Genomic DNA, 16747 nt, shown 5'->3' on the forward strand with positions numbered 1-16747 from the left:
CCACCTTGGTGGCAAAACCTACCCTTACGGATCAAATTATCAAAGCACAGAAGGTAGATCCGGGAATCTCCCGCATCAAGAGAAACATTCAGAAAGGAATTGCGAATTGTTTCTCCATTGATGATCAAGGGGTAGTATACTTCGGGGATCGACTAGTGGTTCCCAAAGTGCGCAACCTAAGGCGTTTAATCCTTAAGGAAGCTCATGAATCTCCTCTCACCATTCATCCCGGTAGTACTAAGATGTATCAGGACCTACGCCAGAGGTTCTGGTGGACTAGGATGAAGAGAGAAATCGCTCAGTATATTGCTAATTGCGACGTCTGTCGTCGTGTAAAAGCAGAGCATCAACGGCCTGCTGGCACCCTTCAACCCTTAGCTATTCCTGAATGGAAATGGGATAAAATTGGTATGGATTTCATTACCGGTTTTCCCAGGACCAAGAGAGGGAATAATGCTATTTTCGTCGTGGTCGATCGTCTTTCCAAAGTAGCTCATTTCTTACCTGTTCGAGAGAGTATAACCGCTAGTCAGCCGGCAGACTTATACATCTCCCGAATAGTGTCCCTCCATGGTGTTCCTTTGGAAATCAATTCGGATCGAGGAAGTCTTTTCACCTCTCGATTTTGGGAAAGTTTCCAAAATGCTATGGGAACCCGTCTCTCCTTTAGCACCGCTTTCCACCCTCAGTCGAGTGGTCAAGTGGAACGCGTCAATCAGATTCTAGAAGACATGCTTCGAGCCTCCGTTATCTCTTTCGGAATGGACTGGGAGAAGTGCCTTCCATTTGCCGAATTCGCTTACAACAACAGCTATCAATCTAGCTTGGGTAAAGCCCCTTTTGAAGTTCTCTATGGACGACGATGTCGAACACCCCTTAACTGGTCAGAGACCGGGGAAAGACAATTCTTTGGCCCGGATATGATTCAGGAAGCAGAAGAACAAGTTCGTATCGTTCGTGAAAAGTTGAAAACAGCCCAATCTCGTCAAAAGAGTCAATATGACCGAAAACATAGGGCTATGACTTTCGAGGTTGACGAGAAGGCTTATCTTCGGGTCACCCCTCTGAAGGGAACCCATCGTTTCGGTATCAAAGGCAAATTGGCTCCTCGTTACATTGGACCTTTTCGCATTCTTGCCAAACGAGGAGAAGTTGCCTACCAGTTGGAACTACCTCCGCACCTCTCCAGAGTTCACGATGTCTTCCACGTTTCTCAACTCAGGCGTTGCTTCTCGGATCCTATCCGTGAAGTGGACCACGAAACGCTTGATCTCCAAGATGATCTTACATATCGAGAGTACCCCATTCGTATCCTCGATCAAGCCGAACGTACCACGCGACGTCATAATATCAAGTTTCTCAAGGTTCAATGGTCGCATCATTCTGAGGATGAAGCAACTTGGGAAAGGGAGGATCGTCTTCGACTCGAGTATCCCGCCTTCTTCCCGGAGGAACCCAAATCTCGGGACGAGATTCTTTTGAGTGGGGGTGAGTTGTCACACCCTAGCTAGTCATGCATTAGAGTGTTGCATCATGTTTACTCTTTCATCAGAAACTTGAAATGGGGATGACAGAACCCCCAGTCCCCTCTGAAACCAACTAGGGTTACTAAAATAATTTTTCAATGAACCTGAAATGCCCTTCTAAAATGCCCATCATTTTTGTCTTGGTTCAGAACCTCTGCCAAAAATGGTGCACATTTTCCTAGGCCATCCTAGGGTTTTTGAATTAAATCATAAATATTTGAATTTGGGCATTTAAAATAATATAAAATATTTAAATGCTCAAATATCTCCAAACTAAAATGTTTCATGTTGGAAATAATCCAACTATGGGCCAGGAATAGTTTGGTGATTTTTGAAGTTGCCTAGGTATTTTATTTAATTCAACAAAGTTGCAGATATATTAAATAAAACAGAAAACAGAAAGAAAAGGGGGAAAACCTACCTGGGCTCCTCCACTGTGCGGCCCAGCCAGCTGGCTGGCCCAGCCAGCCCAGCCCACCTCCCTCCTCTGTCGTCTTCGTCCAGACAGAGGGAGGGGAGTGTGGCCGGCGCGCGCGCGCGCCACCGCGCCACGCCACCTGCTCGCCTGCTTGCCTGGCCTCCCCTCCTCGCTCGACGCCCTGGACGACGCCACGCCTCTCCCCCTGCTCTCTCTCACTCTCCCCGGCTCTCTCCTTCCTCTCCCTCGCTCTCTCTCTCACACGGCCGAACACCACCGTCGCCACCGTTCGCCATAGCCAGTCGTCTCCGGCCACCCCTCGCTCCCCCGACTAGCTCAGAAGCTCCGCCACAACTCCCTCTTCCTCCCCACCGCTCCACGGGTCCCCGGAAGCCCTGCATCGCCGCCACGTCGCCGTTCCCCTCTTCGGGCTCCGACCACCGTCGCCGTCGAATTCGTCGTCTCCAGCGCGTCCCCGAGCCCGCTTCGACGCCCACTGCAACCGCGGTGAGCCCCCGAGTCGTTTCCCCCTTCTCCCCTGGTCTCTCCCGACCTCTAGGCCCTAGCCCCACCTCGGCCGAGAGCTCCACGCCGCCGACGATGTCGCCGTCGTGGCCACGGTCGCCGTAGCGCCCAACCGAGCACACCATCGTGCTCCACACCTCACCAGGAGCACGTAGCACGCACCAACACCTCCCCTAACGCCCTGCAACACTGATCCCGACCGCACCCGAACTCCGGCCGCCGCAGCCGAGCTCGCCGCCGTCAACTCCGGCCACCCCGAGCCCAACCACCACCACCAATAGCCGCGGCTCAACCTCAGCAACACGTAGATGCCTTCCGCCGTCCATTTGGTTGCCGGAATGGCAAAAAGCACTCTCGCCGCCGTCTCGGACCTCGCCGGCGTCATGTCGCCGGTGGGGTTTGACTTGTCCGACCTGGGGTTTGACCCCCCAGGGTCACTGACGCGTGGGCCCTGTCGGCCAGGTGGTTAGGTTAGCGCTAACTACTGTTAGTCAACCCCCCCTGACACTGACAGTGGGCCCCAGCGCCACTAATTAGTAATTAGGATTAATTTAAACCTGTTTAACCCCCCCTGTCACTGACGTGTGGGCCCCCACACGTCAGGTTTGACTTCAGCCAGCCACAGTTGACCACTGACGTCATGCTGACGTCATGCTGACGCAATAATTGATATTTCTGGATTTAAATTAAATCAGGAAATTCCAGAATATTATTTAAACTTCAAAAATTCATAACTTTTATTCTGTAACTCCAAATTGGACAAATTATATATGAAAAATGATCAGAAAAATCCAATCTATCCATCTGTACTATTTTCATGCATGATCAAACAAGTTAAATTGATGTTTTAAGCAGAACAAGGAAAAGCACTTTAAAAGGCCATATTTGAGTTTGAAATTTGAATCTTTGATTCAAATTTGTTCAAACCCTTCTGGTTTTAGTTGCATTAGCCCAACACACTCATATTGCCATGTTTCATGCATGCATCATATTGTTGCACATTGTTTGGTGATGCTTGTGTATCGATGTCCTTTGCGACAGGATCTGTCCCCGAGGAGTACCGTGATTACCCTAACGAAGAACCGTATCCGTGCATCGAACCATCAGGCAAGCAACCAACCATTTGATCATATCGATACAATCCCATGTTCTCGCTCCTGCTCTCTTTTACTGCATTAAGACAACGCGATTCAAACTGCTGTGTGCTACGGTAGTTGAACCCATTTCCTCTGCATGACCTGTCATTGCCACAGTAACTAGATGAAACCCACTAGCATGTGTAGGAGTTGATTGAGCCATATGTATGTGTTGTTCCTACCTTGCTATGCCTGCTATGCTTAGAGTCGTGTCAGGTCTGGTTCATCTGGGTGATGGGCTAGAGTGAAATGATTATGTCGGTAATGAGAGTGGTGTGGTGAACACGATTTGGTAAAGGTATCGATGAGAGGCCATGTAGGAGTACATGGTGGGTTGTTTCATTGAAGCCGACCTTAAGCACTGAGATCTGTATGTGTGATTTAAGAATCAGCTACTACCATGCATTGGGCCCGAAACCAATGGACCCTCTCGACTTCTTATTCACCCTAGTTCTCCGTCCAGGAGTTGCAAGTAGTTTCTGGTGTTTGTAGCCTACTGGAGGCCGTGGACAGCGCTGACCGTAGGGGTGGGCTGTGATGCGGTAGGTACGTGGCCGGGTGTACCGAATACCCGTTAGGTATCTCGGGAACCCTGTTCACATCGTTCGGGGCCGTATGGGAAACCTCGGCCGGACTCCCTGCGGATGGAACCTGAATAGGCGATAAACCTGGACTGGAGGCTTAGGTGATTAGGTAGGTCGTGGCCGACACCCACGTTGGGCTTCCGCTTGAAGGTTGCCGAGTACATGTCGTGTAAACGACGATAAGTGGTGAGAGCGTGTATGAAGAAGTACACCCCTGCAGGGTTAACATGATCTATTCGAATAGCCGCGTCCGCGGTAAAGGACTACTTGGTTGCCTATACAGTTCATAGACAAGTAAATGGAAACTACTAAAAGCCTCAAGATAAGTGTGAGTGCCGAGGATGGCTCTTCCGTAGGAAGACGGAGGTGGATCCTCGGTAGTGTATTGAAGTGGTGAGTAGTGGACTCGTGTGCGCAAAACATTTCAAGTTGGAGTATCGTAGGATAGTCTAGCCAAGAGTCAAAGCTGGCTTGCTGCAATAACTCCACCAACCCTTCTTGATACTATGCATGTATGTAGGATCTGATGTAAGTCTTGCTGAGTACCTTTGTACTCATGTTGCTATAATCTACATTTTTACAGAAGACGCTGCAACCCCTTCTGATGGGTTCTATGTAGACGTTGACATCAACGAGTAGGCTAAAGACCCAGGTGGTGACCCTGAGCTTGTGATGGACCACGTAGTATAGCTAGGCTTTCCAAGCCTCTTTTATTTTACTAGTTGTCTGTACCCAGACAAGTACTTCCGCTGCTGGCTTGTATGACTGTATGACTTGTATGTTGGGTCGTGAGACCCGTACCTTTGTGTATGTTATGTATGGCTCCCTGAGCCTTAAATAAAGTACTTGTGTCATAGAGTCATGTTGTGATGCTTCGTTGTATTTGCACATATCGAGCATATTGTGTGTATGATTGAAATGCTTGGTATGTGTGGGATCTGACTATCTAGTTGTTTATCTTTAGTAGCCTCTCTTACCGGGAAATGTCTCCTAGTGTTACCGCTGAGCCATGGTAGCTTGCTACTGCTCTGGAACACTTAGGCTGGCCGGCATGTGTCCTTCTTCGTTCCTGTGTCTGTCCCTTCGGGGAAATGTCACGCTTTGAGTACCGGAGTCCTGTTAGCCCGCTACAGCCCGGTTTACCGGAGTCCTGCTAGCCCAGTGCTACAGCCCGGACCCACTTGCTGATGACCGACACGTTCGAAGCTGGGTCATGGATGCCTGTCCCTGTAAGTCTGTGCCACTTTGGGTTTACGACTAGTCATGTCAGCCCGGGCTCTTTATCATATGGATGCTAGCGACACTATCATATACGTGAGCCAAAAGGCGCAAACGGTCCCGGGAAAAGGTAAGACGACACCCGTGGGGATACCGTGCGTGAGGCCGCAAAGTGATATGAGGTGTTACCAGCTAGATCGATGTGACATCGAGTCGGGGTCCTGACAGTTGTCATCGTACTCTTCTTCTTCGCCGTCTTCCATCATAACCCATATTTCTCCGTGCCTCGTCCAAACATTATAGTGTGGCATGAAACCCTTGTAAAGCAGGTGGGTGTGAAGGATTTTTCGGTCAGAGTAAAACTTCGTATTCCCACATATAGGGCATGGACAACACATAAAACCATTCTGCTTATTTGCCTCAGCGACTTCGAGAAAATCATGCACGCCCTTAATATACTCGGAGGTGTGTCTTTCACCATACATCCATTGCCGGTTCATCTGTGTGCATTATATATAATTAAGTGTGTCAAAAATCATTACAGAACATCATAAATAGATAATTAAGTGACCAAATTAATAGAAGTTCATCATCACATTAAAACCAAAGTACATACATAGTTCTCATCTAAAAACATAAAACTCTGCAGAGCATCTAAATTAATTAAACCGTACATTGAAACTATGTAAAACATTTCAATGCGAAAACAAATGCGATCATAATTGCAACCAATGTAACAACTGATCCAACGGCATAATGATATCAAGCCTCGGTATGAATGGCATATTTTCTAATCTTTCTAATCTTCAAGTGCATTGCATCCATCTTGATCTTGTGATCATCGACGACATCCGCAACATGCAACTCCAATATCATCTTATCCTCCTCAATTTTTCTTATTTTTTCCTTCAAGAAATTGTTTTCTTCTTCAACTAAATTTAACCTCCCGACAATAGGGTCGGTTGGAATTTCCAGTTCAACAACCTCCTAGATAAATAAAATCTATGTCACGTTGGTCAGCATAATTGTCATAAACAATAAATGAATCAATAGTTATGAAAAGATAATATATACCACATCCGAATCATAGACAGGATGAGGGCCGACGGGGGCGGATACCAAAACCATCGCACTATATAAGATGCAATAATAAAAGTAAGAAAATTATACAAGTATCTATATAAACATACAAGTAAGAATTTTTTTTCCTTTCAGAAAGAATATAAGAACAAGAGGCTCACCACGGTGGTGCCGGCGACGAGATCGGCGCGGGCGATCAACGGCGGTGAAGACGGGGACGGGACGTGACGGACCGTTAAACCTAAACAAATATTAAGGAAAATGGAGCTTGGAGAGGAGAAAGCTTAAGTAGTGTGGCTCGGGCATTCCATCAAACACCTCGTGTGCATAGGAGGTGAGCTAGAGCACCACAAAGCTCTCCCCTCGCCGGCCAGGAAAAACAGAGCAGTGGGAGTGCTCTGTTCGCGGGCGAGGGGTATATATAGGCAACTCATTGGTCCCAGTTCATGGCATGAACCGGGACTAAAGGGCAGCCTTTGGTCCCGGTTCAAGCCACCAACCGGGACCAATGGTGGTGGGCCAGGAGCGAGGAAGGTCCAGATGAACCGGTACCAATGGCCCACGTGGCCCGGCTGGCCCCCGGGGCTCACGAACCGGGTCCAATGCCCCCATGGGTCCCGGTTCTGGACTGAACCGGGACTAATGGGCTAATCCGGCCTGGACCATTGCCCCCTTTTCTACTAGTGGGATTCCGTCCTTGCTTTATGTAGTTTTAGTGTCTTGGTTGGGGCGACGATGTGGCGGCGGCGCCCTAGAGTCTTCGGTAGATGCCGTGTGGAGGTGTGCCTTCAACATGTCTTGGATCTGGTCGACGTTGTTTCTCGGTGGATTTGTTTGGCACCGGTCCACGCTTGTCTCTAGTAGATCTGTCTAAATTCGGTCAGCTCTCGTTTTTGTTGGTGTATTTGTAGGTATGGCCCTTCCGATCTATGTTTTTCATTGTCAGCAAGCCCTCTTGGACCATATGACAATTTTCTGACTGTCTAAGTACAACAAAATAATTCTTCAATTTTCTTCAAAAAATAAAGCACAAATCTTAAAGCAAATAATGAACGGTGGTTGATTGCCGATGAAAGGTAAAAAAATCGAGAGGAGAGAGAGCTATCTTTATCTTTATCTTTACCTCTTTACCTACTAATAAAGCACCTATTGCTTCTGGTCGTCCGTCATTAATACTTTTGCAAAAAAGCCCTTGAAGTTCACACAAATCAACCCGCAGTCCAAATCAAATCGGTACAAAGGAAAAAAATAAACGCAGCCATGCTCTGCCTCACGGCGCTCCGCCCCGCGCCACACACCTCCGGCCATGCCCCGCGCGCCGCCGGCGCCTCCCGCCCCGCCCCGCACGGCCTCACCACGCGACGTCGACCGCCTCCTTCCTCTCCCAATCCCATCTCCTCCTCACCCACGGCTTTCTTCGCCGTTCACTGCTCCCCTCGTTGCGACCTCGCGGGAGGCAGAGGATGGGAGGGTGCGGCGCTCGCGGGCCGATCTGCGCCGCCAGGACTCGCCCGACCCGCGGGACGCTCGATCCGGTGACGCACCAGTCGCCGGTCGTCGGCCCAGCCGACCGACGACGGAGATCGCAACACCCTGCACTATTATTCTGCCTCAGCTCATCCTTCCTCGATGTGTGCTGCCTGGGAGGGCGCGCGCTCGCCGCTCGACCAGAGCCACACGGCCATCCGGTCATCGTTGCACTCGCCGCCCCCTCTGCTCCTCCACCTCAACTTCGGACACACGTGTATTTCTGTGCCCACCCCATGCTACCAGAGGAAACCGCGTGCCAGTCTCTCTGGATGACTTTTATTTTCTGCTGAGGATCACGAGTTTGCACAGTTTCATGATGTCAAATTACTGCATATGTAGTGCTTCTTGTCAATAGGGATAGAATTAGCTGGTCATAGGTTGTGGATGTTCTTAGTTATTTTTTGCACACAAGGTGTTTGGGTGTTTGTCCGAGCCCGTTTCAGTCACAGATCCTTGAGGTTAACTCCCACATGAATACATCATGAGAATAACTCTCCTTCCATATGATTCAAAAAATGGTATGATGGTGGAACTCAATCGGGTTGCTAGACTAATGTGGCGTTGGTGCGTGCATCTGGATGTACGTCAGTGTTCACAGCCAGAGGAAGTGGGTTGTTACAGGCAGAGGCGGATTAGGATGAGTATGTCACGATTAGGAGAGTTCTCTTGATCTTTATCGGAAAAATTGATAGTTTCCTTGATTTGTTTTGGTCTAGATTAGCAAAGCAGTGCACTGATATTTGTTCTGTGGTGTAGGAGCTTCAAGACAGCAGGGGCAGCAGGCTTCGCTCAACATATTCATCTATGATTTTCTCCCTGATTTTGAAATTATTTGGCCCCTATAGTCCCCTTGAGAAAAATCAGAATATTTATGGACTATGCTCTACTGGTTGACAAATTTGATTGCAGGGGCTGGCAAAGTAAGTGCAGTGTCACCGTTGCACATATATTCAGGGCCACATCAAATTTCAGTCAGAAGAACATGACCAGGCAGGGTGCTTCATGCAGTATTGGGAGTGAGAAAGTTTGATGTATAATCAGTGTCGCCTCCACTCTGCCCCGCCCCTGTGCTTTTTCCTCGATGGAAATGCGGGCCACCATGCCGCTCACTTCGCGTGCAACCACTTCATCTCCAACCTGTCGTTGGAGAGCATTGCAGACCGAGCGGACAAATGACGAGGTGTAGCAGCACAACCTTGCCTCTTCCCCTTACTATCCTTCACAAGCGAGCCAAAGACACCCCAAGTTGTGGCACCCGTCTGAGGCCAGCCTTGCTTGGCATACATGGCTGCATACATGTGATGGGAAACATGCATGGAAGCTTGGGCCTCGATATGCAATTATGCCTTCCTAAGTTTTACTGATGCAATTTCTTTTTGAAAGAGCCCTGAAATCATTTACCCTTTTGCTCCTGAGAATTGTTTACCATTGTGAATTGTATCAATGGTCGAAATGGTCAATTAACGACATAGACCGAGATACCATAAAACCCCTTGAGTAGATCGACTGAAATATGAACATTCTTGGCCCAAAGTTACAGGATTGCACCAATTAATTGCTAACCTCTTGGTTTTAATGATAATTGTTCTACCATGTGTTTTTTTCTACTAGCATCCCATCCACAATGTCAGTTGGAATTATATATATATATCTTAGATAGTTAGTGAGATGTATTCTGCGAGATGTGTTCAAATCTCTATATTTTTCCATGATATTAACAATTTTTCTTTGAATGTTTAAGTGAACGTTCTCTAAAATTTCATTTTCAGTTAAGTCTGGTCTTTCTTTGGGTAATTTATATAGTAAGGTCTGCAAGAATTGAATGCAGATCCACTATTCCCCCCCTTTGCATTTACTGCAATGCATATTTACCTGGAGCTAGCATCACATACTGTATGTCAAGTGCCAAGTCAGTTTTCACTAAATACAAATTAAAAAATATATATATGAACCTTTTCATTAGCTTTGGCTGCATGTTTCTGGATAATGTCAATATCAATATTTGTAAGTACTCTTATGAACTCATATGATGCATCTCCCACTTTTTTTTATCTGCAAGGTACCTGACATAGTGTTTGGACAGACTTATTTCTGGTAGTAACTTCTCCATTGTGAAACTACTTTCCACTACAGTAGCTTGCGGACAATGTCGGCTACTACAAGACCGAGACCTGCATTAAAAGATGATTACATTTAGGAGTGAATGGTAAAGAAGGTTCTGATTTTGTTTAAATTACAGTATATGTTTGAAAATTATTTATTGATGCTCAAAGAATATCCTGTAGATGATTATGTGGAAAATAGTTCATCCTTCACAGTTTTCTCGGCAAGCTGGAACTTCCAGTTATACTGGTTGTATATTTATGGGTTATAGACTTATAGTTGAAATTTTCAAATGATTAGATATTTTTGTAGTTGTAGTTGGATATACAAGTGCCTAAAAACTGAAGTCGACACTTCTTCACTAGAAGCTATGTTCACTAGCTTGATTTCTCCTATGAGATGTAGAATTTTTATTTCCGCTAGATTGTTGTAGTTTCCTTTTTTGCTGTAGCTGCTTATCTATCAGAGTATCTATGCATGTGTGGGTTTATGTTTCACTAACTGCCCTATAAATAATCTGAATTTCTTTCAATTGATTGATTGTTTTGTAATTTTCAATCCATGTCCCACAGCATAGTTCCTCGACACCGGGTCAATCCTGGTTTATGAAAAAATCAGGACTCTGAACCATGCAGTCTACTCATAGTGAACCACAGGTCTGAACCATGCATTCTTAACCCGGTCAACCATGTTTTGCCTGTGGTGAACCATGGGGTCTGAACCATGCTGCCTGAACCAGATCGACCGTATATCTCCGTAGGTCGTTGAAATATGAGTCGGGCCATGTCTTAAGGTTGTGGAAATGTGAGACGAACTAGGAAGTGAGAACTATGAAAAAAAATCACATCAGGAGCACAGTCATGGATAGTGATCAACATATTATTATTCTAGGTGACCCAATATTCTTGGTTATAATGGAGGACTAAAGAGGGTCCAATTTATGTGCAGGTGAAGAAAATCACCAAAATGGAAGGAGTTCTGTATTATGATCTATTACAATGTGCTTGAAGCAATACAGAACCATGATTATACTTGGTATAGTACAAACTAAATGTACAATACAGACTTCCAAGTAGAATCTTTGGCCTACAGCTCACCTGTTACTTGGGTGGGACAACCAATGTATAGATAAGAAATGCCGAAACGAAGATAATCACCCCTACTAAGGTACATATTGGGCTTGTTCACAACATCAAGTTAGACCTCTCGGCTCTTTTGATTGGATCGACTTCTTCTGACAATGGATACTCAATGCGCCGTGGGTTACAGGTCACATATTTGTTCGGTGAGAACTCTGAGAATAGGGTCTTCTTCCCTTTCTTCTTAAAACTAGACCAAGCCTTATCCCATTCGGTTGATGATGTATCACCTGAAAAGTTAGATAAGAGAAATGATTCAACCTGCAAACATGTTTTCATCGTAACCTGTTATAACAAACTATGTGCGACAGGACCTTTTTAATCTAACTTCAAAAAGGAACTTCACAATCCACCACTCATTATCCATCAAATTTATATATGTACATCTATACATCTATCTCTCCCTAATAATAATTCTTTCCCTAATCTATCCCTAATAATAAAGCATGGATTGACTTTGTCGGATTCACCGTCACAATACGCTTCCTTTCTATAAATTTATGCTTTCAGTTTGAATTTAAAACATATACACGAGGTGATACTAAAGTGTAAGAAAAAAAACTGCTTTTCGTCGTTTGAGGCAGGCCCTATTATTTTTGCCCTGAATTCGCAGCGACAACCTGCGTGGGGATGGGGATCGAACTCACGTCCTCCCACTAAGCCTGTAAGACCGAGACCAATTGAGCTGCTATCCTGGAATATTCACTTTTACTGAAGTCTAAGAATATTACTCCCCCCATTCCATAATATAAGAGTGTTTTTGACACTACACTATTTGTGGTTGTGCTAGACTATAAAGAACCAGAATTGTATTTATTTATTTTGTCTCCATTGCAAGGTTGTTGGCACATGTTTCTATAAATAGTGTGGATGCAACTTATACATGGTTCATCTTTCATGTAAACGATTTTTGACTCTCGGCATGGAGCCAAATTATGCAGAACTTGAAAACGAACCTTTAAGTAAGTTTACAAAATTTTTGCAAAAAATAATCATGTGCTTATGGATATATACTACATATCACTAGATTATTGATAAAAATACACTGTGATGCTAGCTAAACAATTTTTTTAAATGAACAGATTATGCTTGCTGCAACATATTTTAGGTTAGTTTGCTTGCTGCTGCAATTATTATTCTAGGTTAGTTTACTTGGTGCTATTACTTCATATTTATTGAAATTCAAGAATGAACAAATAATCTAAAGAATGAACTAACAATCAAGAGGTGGTTGTTCAGACAAATCAATTTACTTGAAATCATACCCCATATGTTGATGAAATGAACCAATTTCTTATCATCAGCGAGCGTTGTCCAACGACATGGTTCCTTGATCTGGCAGATTCATTGAAGCCAACATTTTCTCCCGTTGCAACGCACGAACATTTGTATATATATATATATATATATATATATATATATGTATATATATATATATATATCTTTCCCTCTTTCCCTACTAATAAAGCACAGAGTGCTTCTGGTCGTACGTCGTCGCACATTTTACAAAAAAGACCATGTGGTTTGGGGTATTCAACCCGCAGTCCTTTTTAAGTGGATAACGACCACGCTTGCGTCCCCGACTCGCCCCCACGCCCATGCTGCTCCTCGCTGTTCGCGGCGGTCCGGTGGCTGCGCTCCGTGATGCGGAAGCTGAACGGGGAGAAGAGGGGCGGGAGCAGGGGTGGGGAGGGAGAGGGGTGGGGACAGGGAGGAAGATGGGTGGCGCGGGTGGAGGCGGAGGAGACCGCGGCGGTGCGGGGCGAGGTAGAGGAGTGTTGCCTCGACAAGGCAGATGCTCGACGGCTTTAGCAGGCGAGCTGGGCTGAGCCAGTCCACGCGGCGGACGAACGGGCACTACTCTCGGTCGTCCTCCTCCAGACGACAGGCGATGCAGGAGGTGGCGGCGGGTCGTACGGACGGATCGAGGCGGAGGAGCTCGAGGCCGACAGAGAGGTTTCCGGCAACGAGAGCAGGGGTGCTGCGGGTTGTGATCCATGGCCACTTCCTTCCCTGGAGAAAACGGAGATGAGAGAGAGAGAGAGAGAGAGAGAAGGGGGGAAAAGCCCAGAGAAGAGGAGTAGACGGCTGGCCTGCGTGAGGCGGCTCTCCCGACGGCAGACGAGGCAGGAGGCCGCGGATCCGGCTGCTCCAGCGTGGATCCGGTGGCGCGGCGGACGGATCGAGGCGGAGGAGCACGAGGCCGACGAAGAGGTGGCCGAAGATGGCGGGCGGGGTGCTGCGGGGGTTGTCAATGGCGAAAATTGAGAGAGAAGGAGAGGGAAAAGCCGAGTGAGAGGAGGAACAGGGGCGGCTACTGGCTGGCCTGCTTCAAGCGGCTCGGGGCACCATCTCCGGGTGCGGTTGGAGGAGGCACCTCATGCGAGCGAGGGAAGGGACGGCCTGGGCGGTCACAAGGGACGAGGACATGCTCTCCTGCTCTCATGGCCAAGGAAAAAGGAAAGAACTGAAAGGTAGGAGAAGGAGAGAAGATAAGGTTGGAGGAGGGATAGACAACGGTGGGAGTTTGGGGTCAGATGAAACGCGTCATCTGCGCGAGATGGTCGGTGGACACCCGACTAGCCTCTGGACACGAGAGCACTTGATTAAATTGACCAGATTTGGTAATAATAAAAAACTAGATAGATTAACTACTAGCAGGGACACGCTCCATTTACCAATAAAATCGCTTGACTGTCGCCATCCATGCATTTTCTCTCTCTGAATATACATTTTTGTTTTCCTTTTTAAAGTTGGATTTGCATATATTTGTGTTTTTTGATGTACTCATATTAACTACATAGGTCATGACACACACGGCAGAAATATATATGCCTGGCGCCCAATAAAGTAAATACATAAATTATCTCTGTGCTTTGTTGATTCCGATTTATACGAGTGCATAATAAACCATTCGTGTCAAAACATAGACATTTACATGTCATAGCCACCGAGTTAATTATTTTTAATGAAGTTGTTATTTCGTATGAAGAAGATGTCATGCTTGATATCCTGAAGATGGTCATGTTGAAGGTGGTTCGGATGAACGTGGCAACCACCTTATACACCCTTTTGACCCAAACATTGATGCTATGAAGAAACAAGAAACAATTGCATCCAGACAAAATTACTTTGAAAATGTTGGATATGCGACATTTTTATTGTCTGATGTAAGTGCAATGGTTAATCTTCCCGTGTGGTATGCTTTGTTACTAGACATTGACGGAGTAAAGTCAGACGAATAACATGGTGTATATAGCAATGCACTTACTTTAACTTCATGTTACTGTTATCTAAATTGCTTCAAGGGAAAATATGATACTCTAGCATGCATACTACACATATATTCTGATGCTTATGTCCAGCGTAATCCAATTTTAATAAAGCGTTCACTTTCTTAAAATAAATAAAAATCCATGTTTTTTCTGAAAAGTAAAAAATAAGAAGTATCCAGAGACTATTCCATGAGCCACTACTCTTCTATCAGATGAAGAAAGCTAAGGTGGCTTCTTAACATTCAAAATTCAGACTCAAAAAGTAATAATCAAGGTAATCTTATTATGGACGTTTATCATAACTGAATGTAAAAAATGGAACGTAATAGCACATGAATCATGTTTTGCGAGTTTTTATGCCCGTTGCAACAGCACATACTCTGATAAAACAAGCTTTTATTTATATTAATTAGAAAAATGTAGCACGGATACAATAACTATGAATAACACCAGACATCTGCATATCTATCATGCACACATCCAAAACACGAACTATCCGGCAAAATCTTTACCTAATAATAATAAAGCAAATTGAGTTTCTTTCGTCCGTCATGACATTTTTCAGAAAAGTTCATCTATTTCAGAGAATTCAACCCGCAGTCTTGTTTTAAGTTAAAACGAATCGTTTTTTTTTCATATTTTACACAAAACTCCCTGTGTTTTGTTGAAATCAACCCGCGGTCCGGATTTAAGTCACACCTGAACCGTTATTTTATATTTTTCGAAACCCCCCTGATGTTTTAGGTAATTCATCCGCGGATCATATTTAAGTCAAACAATATTTTTTTAAATCATCCATATCTTTTAAACCGTAACTCCGATTTGAACATGTTATATATGAAATTTGATTAGAAAAATATGTAGAATATGAATATGAGATTATTTTCACCTGTTAAGTATTTTTAAATATTATTTTGGAATATATTTAAGTCAAATAAATGATTTTCTAAATTATCCGTATCTTTTAAACCGTAACTTCGATTTTAACATATTATATATGAAATTTTATTAGAAAAATATGTGGAATTTAAATATGATGTTAATTTTATCTGTTAAATATTTTTAAAATATCGTTTTGAGAGCAAACTTATAATTTATAGCGTAAGTTCCGTTTTCCTTTCGTACCGGCGGCGACCCGGATTGCAAATAAACACCCACTATAACAATATAGGGAAAAGAAAACATCAATAACTACACATGCATACCTCTGAAAAATGTCGCAGGGGAAAACAACAGATTTTCTCATCGGGAGAGTGAGAGAAAGCGAGAGAGAGAGGGAGGGAGGGAGAGGGAGGAGAGAGGAAGAGAGAGACGCCTTAGGATTAAACATATTCAAACATATTTTTTTTGTTTTGTGTGAACACCGAGGCCATCGCCAGCGAGGGTGAGAAGGAGGATAAGCGGCAACATAAATATGATGCCTCGCAAAAATAAAGGAGATGGAACAATTGTGGTCTTGGGTGATGATTGTTGGGTTAAGAATGTGTGTTATGTTTTTTCTCCCGTTGCAACGCACGGGCTCTTTTGCTAGTAATTTCATTACGGAGTGTTCGGCCACGTACCAAACTAATCGGAAGTTCGGAACCGACCTAGGATCAACAAGGAACCACACTTATACCTACAAACCCGACGAGATTTATCGCTCCGCCCCGATCGTGAGTTTGTTATCGCCACCGGCCACAGGCACCGGGACGTACGTGATGGCTTCGCCGAACCGCGGCGGAGGCGGCCGAGATCGGATCAGCGAGCTGCCGGACGGCGTCATCGGCCACGTCCTCTCGTTCCTCCCCACCAAGGAGGCCGCCCGCGCCGCCGCGCTCGCCAGGAGCTGGCGCCACAAGTTCGCCTACGTCCACACCATCTCCTTCGTGGAGTACGTTGCCCCCTTCCGCGGGGACGACTACACCTTCTACCTGAATGCCGGGGATCGCCGGAGCAAGAACGGGGCGTTCCTCGACGACGTCAATGCGGCTCTCCTCTGCCGCCGCCGCTGCGCAGGTGACCGCAACGCCGCGCCGCGCGCCTTCCGCGTTCACTTCGGTGGTTACTACGACTGGGACGGGCCCGTTGTGAGCCAGTGGCTCTCCCACCTGCTGCGCCGGAGCGGGCCGGAGCTCCACCTTGACCTTCGCCTACAACTCACCGTCATGGGGGAGCACTACGCTGGGGAGCCGGACCACCACGGGGGCGCCGGCAGCGAGACGGACGACCGC

General features: G+C 45.8%; 2 long non-coding RNA genes across 2 annotated transcripts; one reads left to right on the plus strand and one right to left on the minus strand.

Annotated features, from left to right (window-relative positions):
* The first annotated feature begins 7698 nt into the window (after positions 1-7698).
* Positions 7699-11316, plus strand: LOC123043467 (uncharacterized). Its single transcript, XR_006419208.1, has 2 exons — positions 7699-10223; positions 11069-11316. It is a non-coding gene; the product is annotated as an uncharacterized lncRNA (long non-coding RNA).
* On the minus strand, positions 11079-13997 carry LOC123043468 (uncharacterized). Its single transcript, XR_006419209.1, has 2 exons — positions 12525-13997; positions 11079-11489 (listed from the first exon to the last, which is right to left on the minus strand). It is a non-coding gene; the product is annotated as an uncharacterized lncRNA (long non-coding RNA).
* Between the last annotated feature and the right edge of the window lie 2750 nt (positions 13998-16747).

Source organism: Triticum aestivum, chromosome 2B (assembly GCF_018294505.1).
Source record: "Triticum aestivum cultivar Chinese Spring chromosome 2B, IWGSC CS RefSeq v2.1, whole genome shotgun sequence".
In the NCBI taxonomy this organism is placed as follows: Eukaryota; Viridiplantae; Streptophyta; class Magnoliopsida; order Poales; family Poaceae; genus Triticum; species Triticum aestivum.